A 23,165-nucleotide genomic window follows, 5' to 3' on the forward strand; every position below is an offset into this window, starting at 1 on the left:
TATCATTGTTGTTTTTTATAATTATTATTATCATTATGACAATTATTGTTTATTTGGCTGCAGCTACACAAGAGCAAATTCATGTTTAACTCATTGCAGCTCTGACTTAATGTTCTTACGGCTGTCTGAACATGGAGATACTACATGCATTTTTCATTTTTGGACAGCTGTAAGACAGACACTGCAGAAAGTTAAATATCAGGGTTTTTTTGTTTTGCTTTGTTTTGTTTAACGCCTGTGTGAATACAACCTCTCACATCTGTTTCTTTTTATTTTCATTATTTGGCGTTTCTTTGTTCTTTCTCCCTGTTCAAGAGGAAAACTAGCAATCTGTGTTTGTTGCAGTGAGAGAACGCCTCGTTTTTATTCTCTGTCAAGTTTTATGGTACCGATTTGTACAATTTTAAAAGTTCTTATTTTAGTATACATGCAGAATATTCCAGTATTACAGACAAAACATGTTAAGAAGATTAAAAATGTTACAGCATCACACTTATATTTTCTGAACATTGTACTGTTGCTTTACTATGTGCTTCAATCTCCGAAGCAAAAAAAAAAAAAAAAAAAACTTTGAAATAAATGCTCTTTTTATAAAATTATACTGAACTGTGTGTTGTGGTTATCTCACTGAAAGGTAAAACATTAGTTTGATTTTAAATTAGAGGATACACATTAGGTGATGTTGTTCCCATCAAGAAGTCTTGCTGACAAAGTGTTAATTTTGTCGACTGAAACCGTGACTAAAACTATTCATCAACAGCCTTTTTTCCCATGACAAAAACTAAGCTAAGACTAACAAAAATAGATCTGTGATGACTAAAACTGACAAAAACTAAGTTAGGTATTGTCAAGGTGACCAAAATTAGACTAAAATGTGATGTAGTTTTTGTCGGACACTCAAAATCTATGATATTTCTCTATTGGTGGCAAATCTGTCAAAAAACTATGTAGCTGTATCTCTTCTACCCCTCAGCTGTAGAAAGCAGGGACCCCAGGTTTAGCAGGATGCTTAGAACACACTACCATGATTTGGTACCAGATTTAGGCAAAAAAATAAATTCTTGGACTAGCAGTAAAGATTAAAATGTGAGGACTTTATATGGACTAAAACTAGACTAAAATGTCTTGAGTTTTCGTCGACTAAATCTAGACTAAAATTAAAAAGGTTAGAAATGACTAAAAGGGGACTAAAACTAAAATACATTTCATCTAAAGACTAAGATTAAAACTAAAATTAGATATAACTGCCAAAATGAACACTGCTCTGATACTGATGTTCAATAGCACTGAATGAATCTGGCTTAGGTTTTTGTTAAGAAGACTTTTACAAATTTTACATAATTGACCGTTTTGACTACTTAAGGGAATTCTGAAAAGAACCCTGACATAGCTGAGGCATTAGTTAATTAGTGGCGGATGGTAAACAGGTATCAGTGCTATCACCAGTAGAAGTTCTGCCATGGAGTGGATTTCTGCCACACCATCATTTCTGGTTTTATTGCATGTATTGTGTTGCAGTGCAAACATGATTCATCACTGATACCACTAATGGCTCAAACTATCAGTGGCAGTGGTGGGTAAATAAAAATAGCATACTCAGAGGTTGCACTAGATTTTTTGGGTTGTAAAAATTCTATCATACCATTTTATGATCTGTTATTTTAATGCTGTCTTTAATCCTCTGAGATGGATGTTGCCTATTACAAGAAGAGACACAGGTTACAAAAGGTTGTTTAACTTTTTAACCATGTCATGGTCACTTAGTCTGTCTTCCCTCTGCAGTTCTGCCATTCTAATGATGCTATCCACGCCTTAGTAGCTCTTATGTTCCCTTTTCTTGTGAGCCTGGAACTTAGGTGACTTTCCAGGGTTTTCCACAACAGTAACTCCAATGTTGAACAACTTTTTTCTGATTGTTTCTGTCACTAGCTTAGCATTAGCTGCCTTATTGTTTTGTCACATGGGCTGTGACAACCAATGGCAGACTGTTCCATTGTAGCATCTGGCTGGGCAGATCATGTAGAGGACAGCTTTAACATAATGGATAGAAAGAGAGACAGAGCCTGTGATGTGGCCCTCTGTGTCTCTGCAGACAAAAACTGCTGAATAATGGCTCAAATAAAGCTAACACAAAGAAGTACAAGGACTTTGTTTTGTAAATATGACAATATTTTGAAGACTCTGTTGCCATACAATGATTATTTTTGTTCACTGTTTGGTCCTCAAGAGATGGAAGAACAAGTTTGTGCAAAAAAAAAAAAAAAAAAAAGTCTAACCGGCAGTTTCCACATAAGATGACTGCATCACGCACTGAAGCACTGAGGGTTTGCTCCAACCAAAAGTGAGCGATCTTGCCCACTGGAAGCGTGTCTAGAGTGCTGCGCAAGGGTGCACAGCCCAGAGATCACGGGAGAAATGCAAAATGTACATGACAATTCAAAAAAGCAAAAAACACTGCAATATAGATTTCAGGTTATATAACCCAGTTGTACAATCGATCACTAAATCTTTATAACAAATTTTATCTCAAGACATTTCACAAAAGGGCAGACTTAGACCATTCTCATTGTTTTATCATTTATAAAGGCCTAAAATTTAGCCACAGCACAGAACTTGACATTTAGTGCTGTCCCAAAAATCTGATTTATTTCCACTTTAAAAAATGTAAAAATGTGTGTAGATGAATGACAATTTGACCCCACACACAAAAGTGCATTCCCGTACAGAAAGGTGCTGAGTTCGTCCAAACTAGATAATCACACACCTATTGTTTACCCTCTATTATGAGTATATGTTGCTGTTTCAAAAGCATGTAGAAAATTCTGATGCCATTCAGAAGCATGTTCTTTCCAATGGTTTTATCTGTCAATGGGTCACATGCAGTAAAAACTGATGTATATAGAAGTGTAAAACTTAGTGTAAAACTTAGTGTAAAACTTAGTGTAAAACTACACTTTTGAAGCTAACAAACCCTGATGAAAGAAAAGAAAGACAAACAGAAGGAGGGGTGAGGCAAGCAGCATGATTATGCTTTACATCTTCCTGTTATGCAGTCTTTCACATACTATTGTTACATGCAGCTGGTTGTTATTAATTAATTACAAAGCTGATGCTGGTAACATTCATCAAAGTAACCATTTCAGGGAAAATTATTTTAATTTCAGAAACAGGCAGGCAGACTTATGTTGAACAAAATTATCTGATTTTGCTGTGTTTGGATTGAAGGGAGCTGAAAAGAGACAAACAGAAATGACAACATTTGCAACAATTCAAACAGATTTATGGCTACAACATCTGTAATTATGATTAAAAAAAAAAATATGGCAGGAACAGCAAAGTATAATAAAAGGCTGTCATTCTAATGTTAACATTAACAACTACAATGTCATGATTTTTTGCAAAGTGGGGACGCTATTAATAAAAATAGTCCAGGCTCAAATGTGTCTCAGCTTTTGCCACAAGGTTTTATATGCAAAGGCATAGTACTGATAGACTGAGTAGATCCTCTGATGTCAGTTCAACTGTTTTCTTTGTATTCATCAGTTAAAAGAAAAAATATCCAGGTGACTTTCCATATCAGAATTTTGTCCCATAAAAACAAAAATCAGGCTGGAATATTTAAGGCACCCAAAAGTGTTAAAAATTGACTATATGTCAAATCTAGCGGGTACTGGGCATAACATGCTGACACAGCATTAAATACACTGTTAATTATAAGGCACTAACAAGTTTTCAAAAACAATGTCAGCATGCTTATGTGTAGGCATAATAATAATGTCACGTTTTATATCTAAGCTTTTTAAAGTACAATTTTCAAACAGAAATTTTAAAAATATGCAAACTATGTTGATATTTTGGTTTTTCTGTAAACATGCATTTATACTCCCAATTTACAAATGGCTACACCAGCACCTGTAGAAACACACAAAGGTTTTCTTCACCTTCACCATAAAGCAATGTCATGTGCAAATAAATGCACACAAAATATACGAATAACACACACAGTCACACACATTTCATTCATTCACTCCTGAGGGAGCACTGGGAAAGGTCAGGCAGCTCTTTGGATGAACAACAAAAGAGGTGATACAGAAATAGAGAGGGGGTGAGAAACACAGGGGAGTGAAGTAAAAGGAAAGAGGGAGTAAATCAGAGGGAGTGAGGAGTAAGAGAGGAGAGGCGAAAGGAGAGGACTGCTGCAGCAATATTACACATTATATTACAATTATTATGGAATACTAAGTTGTGTGTTTAAAGAGGGGGTCACAGTGTGATGATGTGTCTGTTGAATCATCTTTTTGAACTGGAAAGAATTTAGGAATTTTTTGATATACATTTGTGATATAAACAGAATTGACGTAACCTTTATTCATGAGAAAATTAGGTAGCATAATAATTATTATTTATTATTTACTTATTATTATTAAACAGTTACAGTGCCAAAAAAATCTACTCATCCCCTTGGATATTTTACCCTGTTATTGACTTTACAAATTAATTATGGTCAATTTGGCTTTTTTTTTTTTTTTTTTTTTTTTTTTAAGACAATAAAACCTCTTTAATGTCATGGTGAAGACATATCCACAAAGTTATAAGTGACTGCATAAAATATTCACCCCCTTAAAGTCAGGATTTAGTAGATGCCCCTTTGGCTGCAATCACAGCACTTTGTCTGTGTGGATAGGTCTCAGTCAGACCCTGAGCACTCAAGCGCTGTGAAGTTTCACCAGGATTGGGCATGAACAGCCCTTTTCAAGTCCAGCCACAAATCCTCTATTAGACTGAGGTCTGTACTTTGACTCGACTACTCCAGAACACTCACTTTGTTGTCTTTAAACCATTTTTGTGTACCTTTTGTTGTCTTGTTAGAAAAGAAAATCTTCTCCAAAGCTGTAGTTGTCTTGCAGACTGACTTACGTAGATTGGCCTCCAGGATTTTTGCTTACCATAAAGAGGATGGTATGTTTGTGGTGATGAGGCAGCACCATTTTGGTCTCATCAGACCAAATAACTTTCTACCACTTGACCATGGAGTCTCCCACATGCCTTTTGGTGAACTCTCTTCAAGATTTCATGAGTTTTCTTCAACAATGGCTTTATCTTTGCCAATCACACATAAAGCTTTAACTGGTGGAGAACAGTTGTTGTATGCAGAGTCTCTCCCATCTCAGCTGCTGAAGCTTGTGACTCCTTCAGAGTAGTCTTAGGTGACTTGGTGTCCTATCTGTCTAATTTCCTTGTACAGTCACTCAGTTTGTGAGGACGGCCTGATTTAGACAGATTTACACGTCCCATTTTCATTCCATTTCTTGATGATGGATTTAACTGAACAGGGTGATGTTCAGTGTCTTGGAAATATTTTTGTATCCATCCCCTGACTTATACTTTTCAATAACCCTTCCTCTAGGAGTGTTCTTTTGTGTTCATGGTGTAATGGTAGCCAGGAATATACTGATTAACGAGCGACTGAAGCTACCAGACACAGGTGTCTTTTTTAAGAATGTTCCTAAGCGTCTATTTCCCTATTCGGCTAAACACTCATTTACATTTCGTTAACCCACTAGTCTAAAGAGGAGAAAACCCCTAGAAAACAGTCAAAGTCCTCACAGGGTCATTGTGTCAGTGGGTGTGATGTCAGCCTGATATACTCTCTACAGCATGGCTAGCATTAAAAGCTAGCACCGCCAGCCTTCGTTCCTCTTCGCAGATTAATATCATGCTTTGATATTTGGCCTCTTTTCACTTCGGTTGAGTAGTTATACGTGAGTTCAGCCCTCAACAGCCGAGATATCACTTAATTTCCATTTACTACTTTAGAAAACTGTCGTACCACGGTCTTCCTACTACACGCTAACTGCTAAGCCACCGCTCAACTTCTCATATTTACATCCAGCGAAGTGCCAGAGAGGAAGACAACGGCCATTAGCTGAGGCTACTGCGGCCTCTAGTGGCAGAAGGTTCACCACAGTTTAAAAGACCATTATAGATCGGGATTTCTGAAGATTTGCTTTAACTTGCAGTTTGTTCTGTAGTTATAAATCACATTCCAATGTTTTCAGCATCTTGTCTCTTATTACTTTTGTGTCCTTCACAGGGTTCCCAAAAATGATGTCAAACAGTGAAATGTATTCGTTTTATCAAGATATGACTCATACAATGACAGAATGAATCACGATAAACAGCAAAAGACAATAAATACAACACTGCTTTTAAACTGCTGAAATCTGTAAGATGGAAATAAGTCAAGTAAACATGGGAATAAAGATCAAAAGGAAGGAGCAAAAAAAAGTGAACATTTGCGCCACCTGGTAACCGGGTCCCACTGGAAAACAGGGGGGTGGAAGGAGGATGAGGGAGGAGAGGTGAACTTCTGCACCTGACTGAATCATGTCCCACAGGGAGAGAGAGGGAAGAGACAGAGGGAAATCGAAGGAGAATCAATCAGAGAAGGAAGGAGGACAAGTAAAATAATGTGTGCCAGCTAGAGGTGAAAGAAGGGAAGGCAGGATGGGGCCGGGAGGACGAGTTAAGGATGGAGGAGTTTGAAAGGAAGAAGGGAATAAAAGCAGGCAGCACAGAGAAGAGAAGAGAAGAGAAGAGAAGAGAAGAGAAGAGAAGAGAGGTGAACTTTTGCACCTGTTTATGCAAACTTTGCATCTCCACCTGGGAGGAAGACAGATGCAAAGACAAGGACAATCAGGTTTGGCTGCTTCAAGAAATAAATAATAAACTTTTAATAGCTAATGGGCGTATTGCGATGGTATCAGAGCATGTAATGAGATAAGTTTGCTGTGAAAACAACCAGCAGAAGATCAGCAGAAGTTTGTACCAACTCCTGTCCATGTACCGAAGTGACAAAGTGTCAACTCATTTGAATAAAGAGGGAGGTTTCTTTTTAGAATTTGTTATTTCATTCTTCACTAGAGTTTTGTTTGATTAGCAATAAATACCTAGAAATAATTTCCAATTCCTGTCCTTACTGTTAAAACCTTTGGAGGCAAAGGCCACTAAAAAGATGTCATCTTGGCAGTGGCGGCTGGTGCATTTTTCTTCAGGGGGGACTACCATAAAATCCCAATTTGATATGTTATGTATGTAAGGTAAAATTAAATATGTTACTACATTGAGAGTTAAGTTATATTAATATGCCTTTTTTACATCTGCATTTGTTTGGTTGGTGAACAAATATTAAAATAAGATGACTATAATAAGTGTCATCAGCAGCCACAAAAACTTATTTTCTGCCAATAAAATCTTTCAGTTTGGTTCTTTGCTCTTAACATAGACATTTGGTTAAATTCTGATAAAAACTGCCACCATAGCAATGTCCAAGCTAATTGCTACACTGGTCACCGTTGTTTACCAAATTGAAGTACAGCAACCCCATCCATAACTACTGCCTCTTTCTTCTCAAATGACGCTGATTTGTTCATCCTTTCTCAGACAGGCAAAATCACTTCTGATTGGAGCTTTGAGAGATGGATCTACCTGATGACAGACATGGAATCTGGTCAATCCATTGGCTTTGCAAGGTGACCTCAACTCATTCAAAGGTTTTCTGCACACAGACAAGCAGAGCTATCAACAGAAATACCAACATAGAAGTATGTAGTGCTTACAATGGCAAAGGCTACAAAAGCAAAGTAGGTTCAGCATAAATTCAACATCTAAATGTAAACTGGAATTTAGATGCATCTTTAAAAGGTATTGTGAGCATGCCTTGATAAAATATTCATAACTAGTTTAACCGTCTAGCAACGCTGATGTTATGTGATGTGATAGTTCTCAAATAGTGTGGCAAAGCATACCAGGAGAATTTAGGTGTGCTGTGGCAATTTTAATAAATATATGTTACTACTTTTACGCCCAGCCTAGGGGATACTGGACGTAACATGAAAGGTGACCACTCCTGTCTCACTCCCAAGATGACCCAGCACAAAAAGGAACAGGAAACGAGATTGCAGTCCACAAAACCAGATATAATTGTTTCTTTTCTTTTTGTAAATGTAACAAAGTTACCTCAGGGAGAGATAGCTAAACATAATAAACAAAACAGTCTTAGAAATTAAATATCTTACCTGCCTTTAAACAAAGAAAAATATACAAAACTAAACTGGCTCCCTAAACAAAAAACAGGAGAAAACGATGATCAAAACTATTCTCCCCTACTTACCAGGACTACTTTTCTTTTAACTTTTAGTTTTCACAAAATTATCAAAATCACAAAATCACAGGGTCAGCCATTAGCTCTCAGCCAATCACATCCATGACGCCACAGTACTCCTCCAGTCAACAGCTGGTGCACACCTTCAGTTCCTGTCCAATCAGGACGCACCACACCTGCACACAGTGGAGAGTAGAGGACGCAGGGAGAGAGAGGGAGGAGGAAAAAAACGGCGCTCCTCTACACAATACAATTAACACACTGAATAAACAAGACAATAAATATGACTCACAGTCATAACAACTACAACTACACAACAACTGAAGTTACTTGAACAAATGTTTGAGGCTATTTTGCATTGATATGAAAAGGTTTCACCTGAAATTTTGGCTTGAGCCTACATATGCCTTGGGCAAATAACGTATAAATAAACACTAGTTTACTGACTAATCATGCATATCCCTAGCTAAGTGTACAGCTGCATATGTTATAATACAACAGAAAAAAGTAGCGAGACTGATAATTTGATCTGATTAAACAGGCTGCAGCAGGTCAGTGCTGCAAAGTTAATACTTCATCATTTAATTCAGGTTTCTTTTTTCCTCATCCTTTGCTGCAGTTTGTTTCCCGGACAAGAGTGTCCTATCTTTGTAATTTAAATCTTTAAATACCTCAACTCCATGAGTCCCATTGGAGCTGGACTCTGGCTCTCTCTGCTCCCAAAAATCTCATCAATGAACAGAGTGTTTGTCTTTGTGAGGGGACACAGTGATTGCTTTGGTATGTTTGTGTTGGGTAAGTGAGAATCATGCATTCACATGGACTAAGGGAAATGAAAAACAGAAATCTGGATGACTTTTTCAAGCAGTAAGTGCAGGATTGTCAAAAGGAGAGCCCACAGATAATCTGGATAATGATGTTGATTACCTGGTTGTAATGAAGAAACAACTTAGAGGAACAAAACAAAACGGTACCATCTTGTGTGTGATGCATTCAACATCATTCCTTTAAATCTGACTTTTATGTTATTGAACTCTTCAGAAAACACTCTCCATCTTCTGTCTGCAGAAATCTGTGTTAACTCAGCAATACTGCTCACTGAAAAAAATCCTCTCACACTCTAGTTTGCAGGCCTGTGTTTGTGTGTGATGTACTTAAGTGTCATCATTAATATTCATGTCAAAAATGTACAGTGTGTTTTGAAGTAATCTGCTGCTCACACTCTGTTTTTGGAGCCTCATATGGAGAACAAGCTGCTGCTCTGTGCCTACATGGTAATTCCAGGTTGGGTGTGTTTGAGTCAAAGCTCGTGTGTTTGTCTCTTCTGTGCGACAATTCCCTGAAAAATAGCCAAAGACAGCAAGAAAATACTTGCTTTTTGATACCAGGGACAAAGCTGTGTGCTCTTTCATGGGGAAACCAGGGAGTTAATAAAGGGGAAATAGAGAGCGTAGTTTTCTAAATGGTTGGTATACAAGCAAGTTTACATGACAGTACAAAACCAGTCAGTGCATACGCTTTAGTGCCAAATTTCTCCTTAAAAGTCTCATAAGATGATCAGGCCTATCAAAGATTTACCATTAGTTTAAATGATGTGATTAGCTCTCAGTTTGGCTTGCACATCTGGACACTGCAATTTTACTCCATTCTTCTTTGCCAAACTGCTCAACCTCTGTCCGACTGCACAAGGATTATTGTCTTGCTGGAAAATATATCTTCTACCCAGATGTAGTTCTTTTGCAGACTGAGTAAGATTGTCCTCCAGGATTTTCCTAGATTTTTCTGCATTCATTTTACCCTCTACCTTTACCAAACCTCCAGGGCTGGCTGCCTAGAAGCATTCCAACAGTATAATGCTGCCACCACCATGCTTCACAGTAGGGATGGTGTGTTTGTGGTGGTGTGCAGTATTTGGTGTCTGCCAAACAAGGCATCTTGTTAACCTTGGATAGGAGATGGGTACGCCTGTTTTCATGTTTCTCACTGTGGAGTCGTGACGTAAGCAAGTAACAACAAGAGACCAGTGAAATTATGGCAGAAGAGCTTAGCGTGGATGCTGCTAAAGCACCAGTTTATCAGAACTTGATGACATTTCTTCGATAAAAGAAGAACAAAGAACAGCAGTGAGTTGTTTTCTTTTCAAGAATGACAAAAGTCATGTACTGACATGTCTACAGTCACCATGGTTCGCGTGATGCAGTTCCCTATGGAGTTTGGTCTTCGGAAGGGGCGCAGCTCGATAGCCCCTACGTCACGTGTTTCGTTGCTCTGATTGGCCCATAAAGATGTTACAGACAGAACGTTCATCCAATCACCCTCAAAGGGTTTTTTCAAAGGCTCTGCCCTTTCCCAAACGCTGTGTGTGAGTGGTTTTCCAGATGCCAGGTTGTCATCTTGTATGATGGCCAGAAAGCACCATTTTGTTCCCATCAGACCCAAGAACTTTCCTCCACTTGCGCTGCGCCCTGAGTTTCCGTTAGCCGGCATTTGCCGGTCATTGGCCAGTAAAAAGGGTGGAAGTCCGGCAGATAAAAATATAACTGGTCAAAATGTCCGTCAGAAAACATGCAAATGACCAGATAAGTAAATACTGAATACTTTCATATTATATTTTGTGTAACCTAGAAGATATGTTGCAAGAATGCATTAATATAAACTAAAAGTTGCCTAATCTTACTACATCTACTGTCCTGCGGTGCTGGGGTTGTTTATCTCCTCAGACGGCGAGCACATGGCTAATTATGTATGCATGATGTCAAAGCAAATCTATCTTTTGCGCCTGAAAGTACTGCCCCTTGTCGCTGATGGTCCTGTCACTTTCTTACAGGGCCCCAGCGGTTCAGATCGGAGCTTTGCAAGAAGTATTCGCCAGTGAGAAAAAAGGAAACAAGGTGTATCCATCTGCTTTGCAAGGTTACACATGTGCCATATTCCTTTCATTTTTTGATGATGGATTTAACTAAACTCCAGAGGATGTTCGGTACATTGGAATTTTTCTGCATCCAACCCGTGACTTACACTTTTCAATAACCTTTTCTCTGAGTTGCTTGGGGAGTTCTTTTTTCTTTATGACGTAATGGTAGCTAGGAATACTGATTACCCAGTGACTGGATCTTCCAGACACAGGTGTCTATACTGCAATCACCTGAGACACATTCAATGCCCTTAGGTGATCTCCATGTCACTAATTGTGAGACTAGCACCAACTGGACCTCTGTAAAAGTAAGTCAGGCCAAAAGGGAGAACATTTTTGCAATCAATTATTTTACCCTACATATTTTATTTAATTGAAATTTCTCTGGAAATATGTTTTCATTGTGACATTATTATTATTAATACTTTGTAAATTTGTCCGTATTGTTATAAATTGTTTCTCCTTTTAGAAAACAAAACAAAACAAACAAAAAAAAAAAAACATTTAAATCTTGAACAGTTACAGAGCAGATTTCTACCCTACTTTATATCATGCAGCTGCAGCACCCCTTGTCATCTTCATCACCAGCATGATGAGCTGTGAGCGAGACCTCTCAATGAGTAGGCAAAGTGATTCTTCAACTATGTAAGTCAGCACAATGTGGTGGTTTTCTGCAAATTTTCTCTTGGGGTGTCTTTCAAAATGGTTCTATTCAACAGTTATGCAAATGGACCTCTTCTAGGCAAAAGGAGAGAACCTGGCTGCATGCCTCCAGATCTTAATAACATAGACCTGCTCATGAAGCACACACAAACACAGGAATGCTTTTAATGTCTGAAGCAGGAATGATAAAGTGTTCGAGCAGAAAAGCCACCCATGCCAAAAGTGATATGATGAGCCTGATTTCACCTAATAATAGTGCATTTTACAGCCACATCATTTGTTTTGATTTACATTTGGTTTTTACAATTAACAATAATTTGCCCATCCAGGTACATCAGAAAACTGTTCACTGGCATGTTTGAGTATATGACTGCAAATTGAGGATAATAGTTGCGTTCACTTAGCTGACTTAACTGTAAACTACAACTTTTTATTGCTGACCAATGCCCAGCTTTATGAGCCTTTAGCACTGTATGCCATCTGCCCCTCTCCAGTAAGTGGAAGTTGCAGTGTATCAAAAAAGTGTTGTGGAAAAATGTCACTCAAGCACAGCCAAACAACTCATACTTCACCCAGTTCATACTTTCATTTAAATTGTGCAGTTACTTGTTTAGATCAACTGCAGACTTGGACTCGGGCATAGTACAATAGGTTCGCTGAGCAAGACACGTGGCGTTCTCGGTATCTAAGCATGTGGTCGAAAGTCAGAGTCTTTTAGTCCTTGGTCCTCCAGGTCTTTCTATATTCTTGTGAGGACTGGATGTTGACTGATGGCCAGAGACGCTGCCTGGACTCTTCTGTGAAAACTTCTCTTTGAGTGCAAGGTCAGCTGATTGATACAAGAATGGGAGTGCTTCACAAGAATCTGGCAAGCTTTCCCAGGCCTGATCCACAGTATACTGGGTACCTAGGAAGTGGTGGGCTGGTCCAGAGGATGGGGGCAGCTGGGGGCAGCCTTGTGCATAGTGTGCTCTGAAAAGAACAGGTAAGAGGAAACAACTGCCAACTGGACATCCAGTTAGCCTGGCCAAATACCATTATGTGTGTTGACTTTGCTGTATGTAAACAGAGAGAGTCACCTAGAGAGATTGGGTTTTGGGAATTGTATAACAATATCACTCAGATAAATAGAGATACAAAGATGCATCTTATGTTCTTATAAGGGAGCAAATGCTGCCCTGCTGGTCAGCTTCAGGAAACACATTGTTGATGTCATGTCGGGGTGTCATACTAAATGGAAGATACAAGAAAAATTAGACCAACTGATCTTCCTGAATCAGGGTGGTGGAGCATCTAGGCATGTCAAATTCAGGGCTGGTGTTTGATAACGGTGGTGATGATGCTACTGGGAAAAAATCTGGCTAAACTTGCAATCTTTTGTTTCCATTTGTACTCCAAAAGGTATGTGGTTGAAATATGACTCAAGATCTAAAATTCTTCAGTCCTTTCAATAATATGCTTTCAATAAAGGACAAAACGATGTGCCCTATGGTTGACTGGCGACTAGTCCAGGGTGTACCGCCTCTCGTCCAATGACAACTGGGATAGGCTCCAGCCCACCACAACCCCCAATGGGATAAGCAGAGTAGGAAATGGATGGATGGATGGATGAATGGATGGACAATATGGTTTTTCAAAACACACAGCATTGAGGTAACAAATTAATTAACATTTTGAGAGCCTTGCTTTAAAAGTTATACTGCTTGACAGATCTGCTTTCTTTAGGTCAGACACCACATCTGGTCATAGTGAACAACTTGTACCAGAATAAAAATGCCTCCTCATCTTGTGCATGTTTTTTTTATCCATTTAAAGTGTTTTTCAGTTTTGACCTGACACACCAGATAGACGGTTTCAAAAATCCATTGTATGAATATTTTTCACATTCATCTGGAAAAGCTCCCATAGAAAGTGTTTGGGAAGGGCAGGACTTTTTGAAAAAGTTCTCAGTAGGTGATTGGAGGAATGTTCTGTGTGTCTCATTTATGATGGGCCAATCAGAGAGACAAGGTAAAATGGCATTCTCTTGAGCTGACAGGTTACCAGTATTGTTAATTAGCTTCTTGTTGAAAAAATTGATGCCAAGGCTGGTCAGGCGATGTACAAAAATATCTTCTCTGCCAAGATAAGCTTTCAGTGTGGCTCTTTGGTCTTGTTTAGACAAAAAAGGGGGGTCCAGTTCTGATTAAACTGCAGCTTTCAAATGGCTACATCTGAGATAATTGCTACTGCGGCAGAAGCTATTATACACCAACAAACCCCACCCATAAACCCCTTGTTTTAATGTAGAAATGTTGTACAGTTCTGCCAAAACTGCCACTGTGGCTAAGTCTGAGCTAATCACTCCACAGGCAGACATTGTATACAACCACTCACAGAACTAACCCTTTCCTCCATAACTCTCGCAAACTCATGCAGAAGCAGGTCGGCAGAAGAGTGAAACCATCTTTCCCATCATGAAAAGCAAAAACTGGTAATATTGATGCTATACTAGAGCTATATCCAAGTTAATCACTACACTGGAGGCAGTCATTGCAAACGGTTTGGAGTACAACTAAACCCTGCCCTTAGCCTACTGCCTCGTTCTCCTCAAATGATGCTGATTGGTCCAAACAGTGTTTGGTTTGGCACAAAAGTTGTAGATTGGAACTTTTCAAGACGGATTTGCCTGATAACAAAGATGGAGCCTGGCAAATCCATCTGCTTTACAAGGTTATTTCAGTATATAAATAGTTAACAAGAATACTAAAAGACTGTTTAGGGCGCCAGATTGGCTCAGTTGGTGGAGCGGACACTCATGTACTGAGTCTGTAGTCCTCAATGCACTGGTTGTGGGATCCATTCCTGGTCTTGGCGCATGTCTTCCCCCACCTCTTCTCCCCATTTACCGTCACTCTTTAGCTGTCCAATCAGTCAAAGGTAAAAATAAAAAATCTTTAAAAAGACTGTTCTGCTTCTGAACTTACTTAGAAAATAAAACATATATTGTTATGGAAAAAGTTAATGTTTCTTCCAATCAATCTACTTTATTACTCATAGTTTTTGTTTGGAGTAGCTTTCTGATTTCAGCTACTCAAAATGTTCTGTTTGACTTGTTTATTCTCTCATGTCCTGCTGGGCCGTCACATGGGCCATCTACCATCACAGCTAAGTTCTTAAGCAGTTGGAAACACTTAAGACTTGCAGCACTTTCATCTACCGTCTGTCTCTGTCCATATCTCTATGCCTCTCTCTCCTCACTCCACTGTTAAGATAATTACAGTTCATTCTGTGTCAGTGTGTAGGGGGATCCCAGGCAGGCTGAAGCCTGATTAGTTTTTAATCATGAAGTGGCACTCGAGTAAACAGGGAAATATTCGCTCCAGAGAGGAGGGGTGTGTGTGTGTGAAATGGTTCGTGTATATGCTGGATGCTGGAAGGATGTCCTTGGGTATGCCGCAAAAGACAGACAGTAAGTTAATTAACCAGTCACCCAGCCAGTCTGTAATGTAGTTATTCATCCTGTTTGCCAGTGAGTTTGTGAGTTGGTTAGATACATGGGGTTGTAGTTTGGTATCGACTTCATGTCCTTGAGTAAATTAACAATGCTCACTAACCTATTAGTCTGTCAGCACATTAATTGGAAAGTTAGTTATCCAGCAGCAAGTCCCAAAGAAGCAACTTATTTGTTTGCATGTTAAATCAACTGAATGCAAAGGCATCATGGCAGAGTGTTGTTGCAAGATTATAACTCAAAGAGAACCATCTGACTTAAAGAAACAGAGGTCCATTTTGGTCCAACATGCAGTCATGTGCATACATTTTAGGCATGTAGGGAGCTAAGGATTCATCACCAGATGAGGCCAGATGAGTTAGAACCCAGGACTCGAAGTGGGAGGCAAGAGTCAAGACATGTTGAAACGTGTGAAGCATGGCTGCCAAAGTCAAGCTAGATGGCATGTCTTTTGTCACGGCCTTTTCACCCTGGGGAATATACCTAGAGCCTACCTGCATCTTTTTGGCCCCTGGGACATTCAAGGTCCAAAAATGTTAATGTTGTCAGGTTTATTCCATGACATCAAAACATAGTACACTTACTGTAAAGAAAAAGTAGTTCATTGTGATATGATTCATACTCTGATAGCATAAAATATTCCTTCTAAGCAGAAAATGCATTTCCTCATCTAAATCTTTTAAAGAAGAAAATCCAGAGACAATAGTGCATATTTGCTAATTCACAATGCAATGCTGTTTGCAAAAGGACTCAATAAATAATTCAAAGACATTTCTCATTTGGAGACTTCAAACTGTCTCAAAGGTTTGTGAGGGCACCATTTGCACAGAAAACATCACCAAGCAAGTTTACCTGAGGTAACAGGAATAACCTTTAGCAAAAATTCTTCCACCAACTAATGATGTGTTCCACCACAGACTTAATGAGTCCACTCTCTGGATGCACCCTGGCTTTATTTAGATTTCAGACAAAAGCATGGTGTGTTTAATGCCTCTATCAAGAATGACAGGAGCTATGATAAATAACCTGATTGATAAACAAAGTAAAAACAAAGTATGATCAAGTTTCGGTAGGAGCAGTAGAAAAACAACAGATTATCATGAATTATTAAACAAAAGGAAAAAGAAAACATAATCTAGACATACAATAAAAAATAACTCTAAGACTCTAAAATTATTAATGTTACCTTAATTTAATGTTAACATATTGCTCATTTTGAAGTTCAAAGTTGCCTTAACAATAAAGGTTTTTTTTTTTTTTTTAATATCTTATCCTTATCTCTCACAAGAGTATCAATTAAAGCATGTTTAGACACCTGTGCCAATTTTAAAAGGGATGCACAGTACTATGATATGACAGCTGATATGAAAATTACGGCCAATATTTACAATCGATATTTTGGCTACAAACACCTGCCTTTCTCATCTGAAAATATTGACCACATAATTAAATAATTTTGTGGAGTTTTAGGCCGAAATACTTACTCCAGCTTCTGGTGCTAACTGGCAAAGTTTAACTACATTATGTAGTTTGGTCATTACATGGTCCATAATTAAGTGTGGAGAGGTGCAGAACACCCGCTGTACTGTGCTTCTATTAATTAATAAATCAGATACACCAGTGTAATACAGTCATTCTGTGAGATTAAGTAATATTCCTCATGATAATTCATGGTTTCACAGAGTGTGGTGAAAAAAGCTCACTTTCATTGAAGCTCAGCATTAGGTCATGCAGGACAAGGTAGTCAAATGCATAGCTGTGATCAGCTGCTGATCCCAATTTTTGTCACCCAGCTCCCAGAGCCAATCACAGCTCTTTCTCTCAACACAGAAGTGTATCTAAATATGATGTCCTTCTCACTCATCCCTGCTGGCATTAAAGCTGACGCACCATGGTGCTGCTGCTGCTGACAAAGCTTTACCTCCTCCACTTCAGCCTCCTCCTTTACAGCTTGTTGCACCCTCATATTGAGATTCATGCTACTATGTATGAATTGTTTTGAACTAATTGTACTGTATTCAGTATGCATTGTCATTAAAGTGTAAGTGAACCCCCAGCTCAGAGCTAACCCACTTGAGGATTTCAAAAAATGCACAGAAAGAGGGCAGTTTGGTACTGAAAGGAGGGAGGGGGAAAGGATGTTTATTTTATTTTTTTATTTTCATTTTTTTTAAGAGGACGGGGTTTTCCAAATGAAGCGGAAGTGACAGTGACAGTAACACAGAGTCCCCAAACACTGCTGTCTCTTAGCAATCTTTTGAGGTGGAGGATTTTTCCCCTCCAGAATCCCCTGAGGCAGGCTGTGAAGTGGTGGTTGACTGTGGTGGTCTTGAACACGACCTGTTCAGGCCACTGGCTCCAGCATCGGTGTTACTACAATAGTAGCTTGCAGAGCCAAAGCAGTGCAGGTGCAGGTAGGAAAGGATGGGAGTGGTCCCTGAATGGTAAAGTCAGTTAGAAGCTGTAACATTCTACCTTTTATATAGAGTTTGTGAAGTAAAGGTTTCTACGTCACATAAGCCCCACCTTTACAGCAAAGATTTTTCAAGGCAGATGTGCGTTTGGGCTAATTAAAAGACATAAAATCCAGATTTTCATCAGTTTGGTGCAAATGTCAGAAATAACAGCAGCACTGATGTCTTTTATTACAGTTCAGTCAGATACCTCAGTGTACAGGTGAAAAAAAATGTTAAATAGTTCACTACTTCTTTAACTCATTGAGTGCCAGCCTTTTTATAAAATGGAAAGTGTCTTGTGCCAGCGTTTTTGGCCATTTTGAATCAGCTTTAAGACCCACAGAATATTTTATACTATGACTCTGAAAACACCAAATAGCTTAAATAAAAGAAGAAACTCTATTTTTTTCAAGCAAAAAAACATTTGTTTGCAGCTTGTTCCAGTCTTGATTCATTTGAAGTTGAATAGAGGTTAGTTTCACCAAAAAGACCACTTTTTCCCCAGAAAGCTGAGAAGAATGCAGTTTTGTGAGAGTCTGTCAAGCAAAACAGTGATTTGAATGTTATAATTTTTCCTTCAATGGCATAAAAGACATCTGAAAATTATATTACAAATGTTATTTTATTGTAAATTAAATGAATACAAAATACAGCACAATACAACTGGACTGCCGCCACAGGACCCCTGATACGCCCACGTCCTCTCCTGCTTGTGTGTCCCTTGGCACTGCCTGTAAATTATAGAAGCAATATAAAATATGTTATATAGATTATATATATAATCTATAATATATACATTTTTGTGACAGCACTGCATGAAGTTATTACTAATTACAGGATCTTTTGACACATTATAATGCATTATGAATACATTTATAATGCATTATGGATGTTGTTATAATGCATTATAAGAGGTCGGTTCATAGAAAGTGTTACCTCTTTTTCTGCCAACAGACAGTGTTGTAGAAATGCATGGGGCTTGCTCTTCTCTCAAGTCTGCTTCTGAAATCACAGGAGCATGAGTGATGGTTTCAATCGATAAATTTATCTGAATAATCAGTGGGATCCTAACGTTAACTTACCTCCATCGCTCTGGGATGGAGAACGAGATCCGCTCCGCTCACTTGGCAGCCATTCCTCAGAGTCTGGGTCTGAAAAGTCCGTCTCTAAAGTGTGTTCGCTGTATGCATCCAACTGGATAGCGGGTGCCTTTTCTCTCTGACGCACGGGGGAGACCTCGCGGCATTCTTTAGCCTCTTGGCCGGCCGAGGCAGATGAATGAACGTGCTGATCGCTGGATTCGCTGTTGGTTTCAGTGAGTAACCAATTTCTCATGCAAAAGTTTAGTTTCTTCCAGCGTCCGCTGGCGAAACTGGCCACTTGATCCCTCAGTTTTTTGGGGGGCATTTTGTGCCGATACTGAATGTTTTAGAACTTTTAGCTTAGATTACTTCACAGGGAGCGTGAGAGTGCCCCCTTGTGCCAGCCGCCGAGAAAACACTTTGACCTATATATATATATACATCAATGGCACTCAAGTGTTGGCTTTTAAATGACGTATATATACGTCAATGGCACTCAATGATTTAATGTATCCATCCATATGAGGATTTCTAGCTATGCGCTCCCTAGAAAGTCAAATATGCTAACATCCATTCTGAGTCAGACTAAAACCATACCAAGTCGAATTTCTTAACAAACACACCTTGATAGTGTAGATGTGGGTCAATAAGCTCTAGCATGTATCCACTTCATACAGCTCCAACTGGCCAAACACAACCGTAAAAAATAATGGTTGCATGTTACACTACAAGTAAATGCCTGCTGACTTGTTTGGATGACTCATACCTCTGATACAAAAATACAGCATGTTACATTTTTGTTCCTCCTCTAAATCTGAACAGTGAAGAACATTTAGTAAACAGACGATTGCATCAAGATTGGGAATTAATTTCTGAGTTGAAAATGAAAAGAAGCTGAGTTCATGGCAATTAAAGAACAATGCAAGGCCCCAAAAGATAAGGTCCAGTGACAGCTTCAGCCAAGAGCAATAAAACTTCATTCAAAACTCTGTCTTGAAGATGAAAAACACCTGCCTTAAAGCAATCCCTGTTGCCTTAAAAACTTTTGTTGAAAGTTAAAAGGCAAACTGCTTGTAATGATGTTGACTGCTGATGCTGTCAGGCATGTCCTCAGGTGAAAAACTTCTCTTTTTTTTTGTTTTTTAACAGCCAACTTTGGCCAGACTACCGCAGCAGCTAAATCTCAACCGTGCAGTGCACCTGCTGCATATCCTGGGGAAACACAAGAAAAAAGGGGGCTTTCATGCAATTTCAGAGAAATCGAAGGTTATGTTGGCAATTAGTTGGGATAAAAGCTTAGCACGGTTTGAAGCCACCAGCTGGACTATTATGTGTCAAAATCTGGCTTGGTGCTCAAAGCTGTGTCATGGGAAGATTAAATGGGTCCCTGAATGATTGAAGACAAATTGGTATTCAAGCCTATTGGCTGAAATATTTTGAGGGGAAAACTGTCCAAACGGTGCAGAATGAACAAAAATCCCAGGGTGTGAAAAAAGTTGAGTTAAAGGCTGTGCAACTTTGAAACAAGGGCAAGAGATGTTTGCAAATAATCAAAGTCATAAAGCATTTAATGACGAGTTAATGCATCTATTCATCCATCTATCTACCCATTCATTCAGCCAGTTAGTTCTTAAACTATCTTACTTCTTATACTCCTGCCTTTTACTACCCACTCACAAAATACTGCAGCTGGTTGACTTTAGGTGAATTAAAACACCATTAGGTACCTGTTACACTCCCAGATACAAGTCTTGACTAGAGATGTGCACCACTAAACAAATGAGAAAAACTGGCCACAGTAGTGGTAGTAGTAGTATTAGCAGTCGAAGAAATTGTAGAAGTAATTCATAATATTTGTTAATTCAGGCCCAAAATGCCAATGAAATGTTGTGTCTAAGCTGTAAAGCAGATGGCCAACAATCACTAGAGCCATAGCTCTGGTTAGTGGCTATTTCTATACACCCATAATTCTCCACTATGCGAATGTTAACTCACAGAGGAGACAGATGGCAACTCATTTACTTTCAAGGTTGGCTAAAAGGTTAGTGGTGTTATATAGTACTACTAATGTCAGCCATGGTTTACAAACTGATTCAACATTAGGTGCTCGCAAATGCTTAGTCTTGTTTACCCAAGTTAAATTCAGTGTTTTCCATTATGACTGTTTTCCAAATGTTTTCCTACCCTAAGACTCACTGCCTAGTCTGAACTTTAATTTGCATGCTGTCCACTTTGAAACTGGTCATTAGTTGTTATTGTATCCACAGAAAAAAAACTCTGGCTTTTGCAGCTTTCTGGTTCTTCAGAGTGGTGCTGTGTTCCTCTGTGTGTCTGGAGCTCAACATAACAAACGACAGGTTAGGAAGGGGGCGCCTTTACACAGAAGAGACAACACAGAAAGCTCTGAGACCAGTAGACAGGACAAAAACAAAACATTGTGTGTGCATGTGTGTGTGTCTTTGGGACACAGTGAGCCTGTGTGTCAGTGGGTGAATGTTATGTAAAAGCAATCAGTGGACTGTTTAATCTTTCAGAAAGAGAGCTCCCTCATTTCCATAATCATCATCTCCTTCCCCTGATCCTCCATGCTGCTTTGCAGCAGAGCCACCAGTCCCAGACAGTACAAACAGACCTCTTTTTGGGCCTGTGAGAGAGGCTCGTCCACTCCTTGGGTTCTCAAGATCTGTCCCCCTAATCCTCTTCTGGTCTCATCGCCCTGCCACACTTGAAGTTGAAGTCTAAAAAAGACTGTTGCTATTGAGAGGGAATGGACACTGTAATCAAAAAGGGTAGCCTCTCCTGAGAGGAATTCCTGGTGTTATGCAAGTTAAACAACTGTGCCATCTACCAAGCATTTTGAGTATATTTGTGCTTTTTGTAAGGGTGCATTAAGAATGACTTTCTTCAATCAAATTCTCAGTGATATGTTGGGGTGCAAGCACAGTGTCAAATCTGACTTCTAAGTTAAGTGTCTTCTCCTGTATATTTCTGTAGAAAGATAGAGGTTGGGGAAGTATATTAACACTGCTGATGTGCTCCTATAAGCTTTGAAGCCATTAGGACCCATCAACCCACTATCTATACTACTTATCCCATTCAGGTTTCTTGGGGTCTGTTATTGGGTGAGAAGAAGACACCTGAGCTGGTTACTAGTCACTCACAGGGCTGACATCCAGGAACAAACAACCAGGCACATTCACTCCTATGGGCAATTTAGAGTCATCTATCAACAGGGGTGTCTTGTTGAACTGAAAAATGTCTTGCAAAATTAACAGGCTGCAAAGATGCAGAGCAGCAGCATGAGGTGGTCCAATTGAAGTGGAAAGTGTCCTGTTCTGCCTGACACTTAAAAGTTGTTTCTGTGGCATCTAGTAAAGAAACAGAGCACAGCTGATCCTCTGTGACCTGACTGAATTACCACTGACACGCTCCTCCACATACACTGATTTAAGCCACACATTTCCCATGGACTGAAGAAAATAAATCATCATGCTGTGAAAAAAGTGCACAGTAGTAGGGGTGTGATGAGACTTTTATCTTACAATACGAGACGAGATGAGATTTTACACTTTTTTTATTTTTGGAAAAAAAAAACATGAGCAGAAAACATATATTCTTTATACAGCTGAAAGTTACTATTGCAAAGCAATTCGGGTCTATTCAGAAACATGTAAAATAATCCTCTTGTACTGAATAGGCTATCACTGCTTACAGTTTGTCTTGTCTAATTGACTCAAACTGTACATTTTTATGCTCTTTCAATCGGATCTTTCATTTTAATAGTCTACCACATCTTTAAATTATGTACTCATTGCTACAATTTAAACTATAATAAAAGCATTATATTATTTTGAAAGTAGTTTAAAAACAGTTTACAAGAGACTGAAACATAAAGAGCTGCATCAGTAAAATTAAACTATCTCTCATCCTCTTTAAGTACATCCATATCTAAATACACAAAAGAAATCTTTGTGTCAAAATAGCATTTTCTGTCATTTAGAGAAATAGATTATTTAATTCAGAAAAAGGAGAAATGTACTGTGTGCTCTTGTTGTGTGGTAAACTCCAGGTAAAGGTCAGGTGCTCTTCAAAAGTGAGAATTATTTCATTGTTTATGGTTATTTTTTCTCATATGAGCTTTGACAGTGTTGGACATGACACACAGATGAGTGTGTATGTTACTGTGTGTGCGTTGGTGAGCGGGTGTGTGTCTCTACTCTGCTGCTGTCAGACAACAAACATGGTGCGTTTAACTGGGGCTATAACTTCTCTTTTTAGAGGAGTAACTATGGACTCTATGGCGCTCAAACAGAGTATGTTTTGCTAAGTTTACCGCTGCAGTATACAACTGCCCTTCGCGCTACATGTTAAGACTGATGATACGCACAGCCAA

Source organism: Cheilinus undulatus, linkage group 6, assembly GCF_018320785.1.
Source record: "Cheilinus undulatus linkage group 6, ASM1832078v1, whole genome shotgun sequence".
NCBI classification, from domain to species: domain Eukaryota; kingdom Metazoa; phylum Chordata; class Actinopteri; order Labriformes; family Labridae; genus Cheilinus; species Cheilinus undulatus.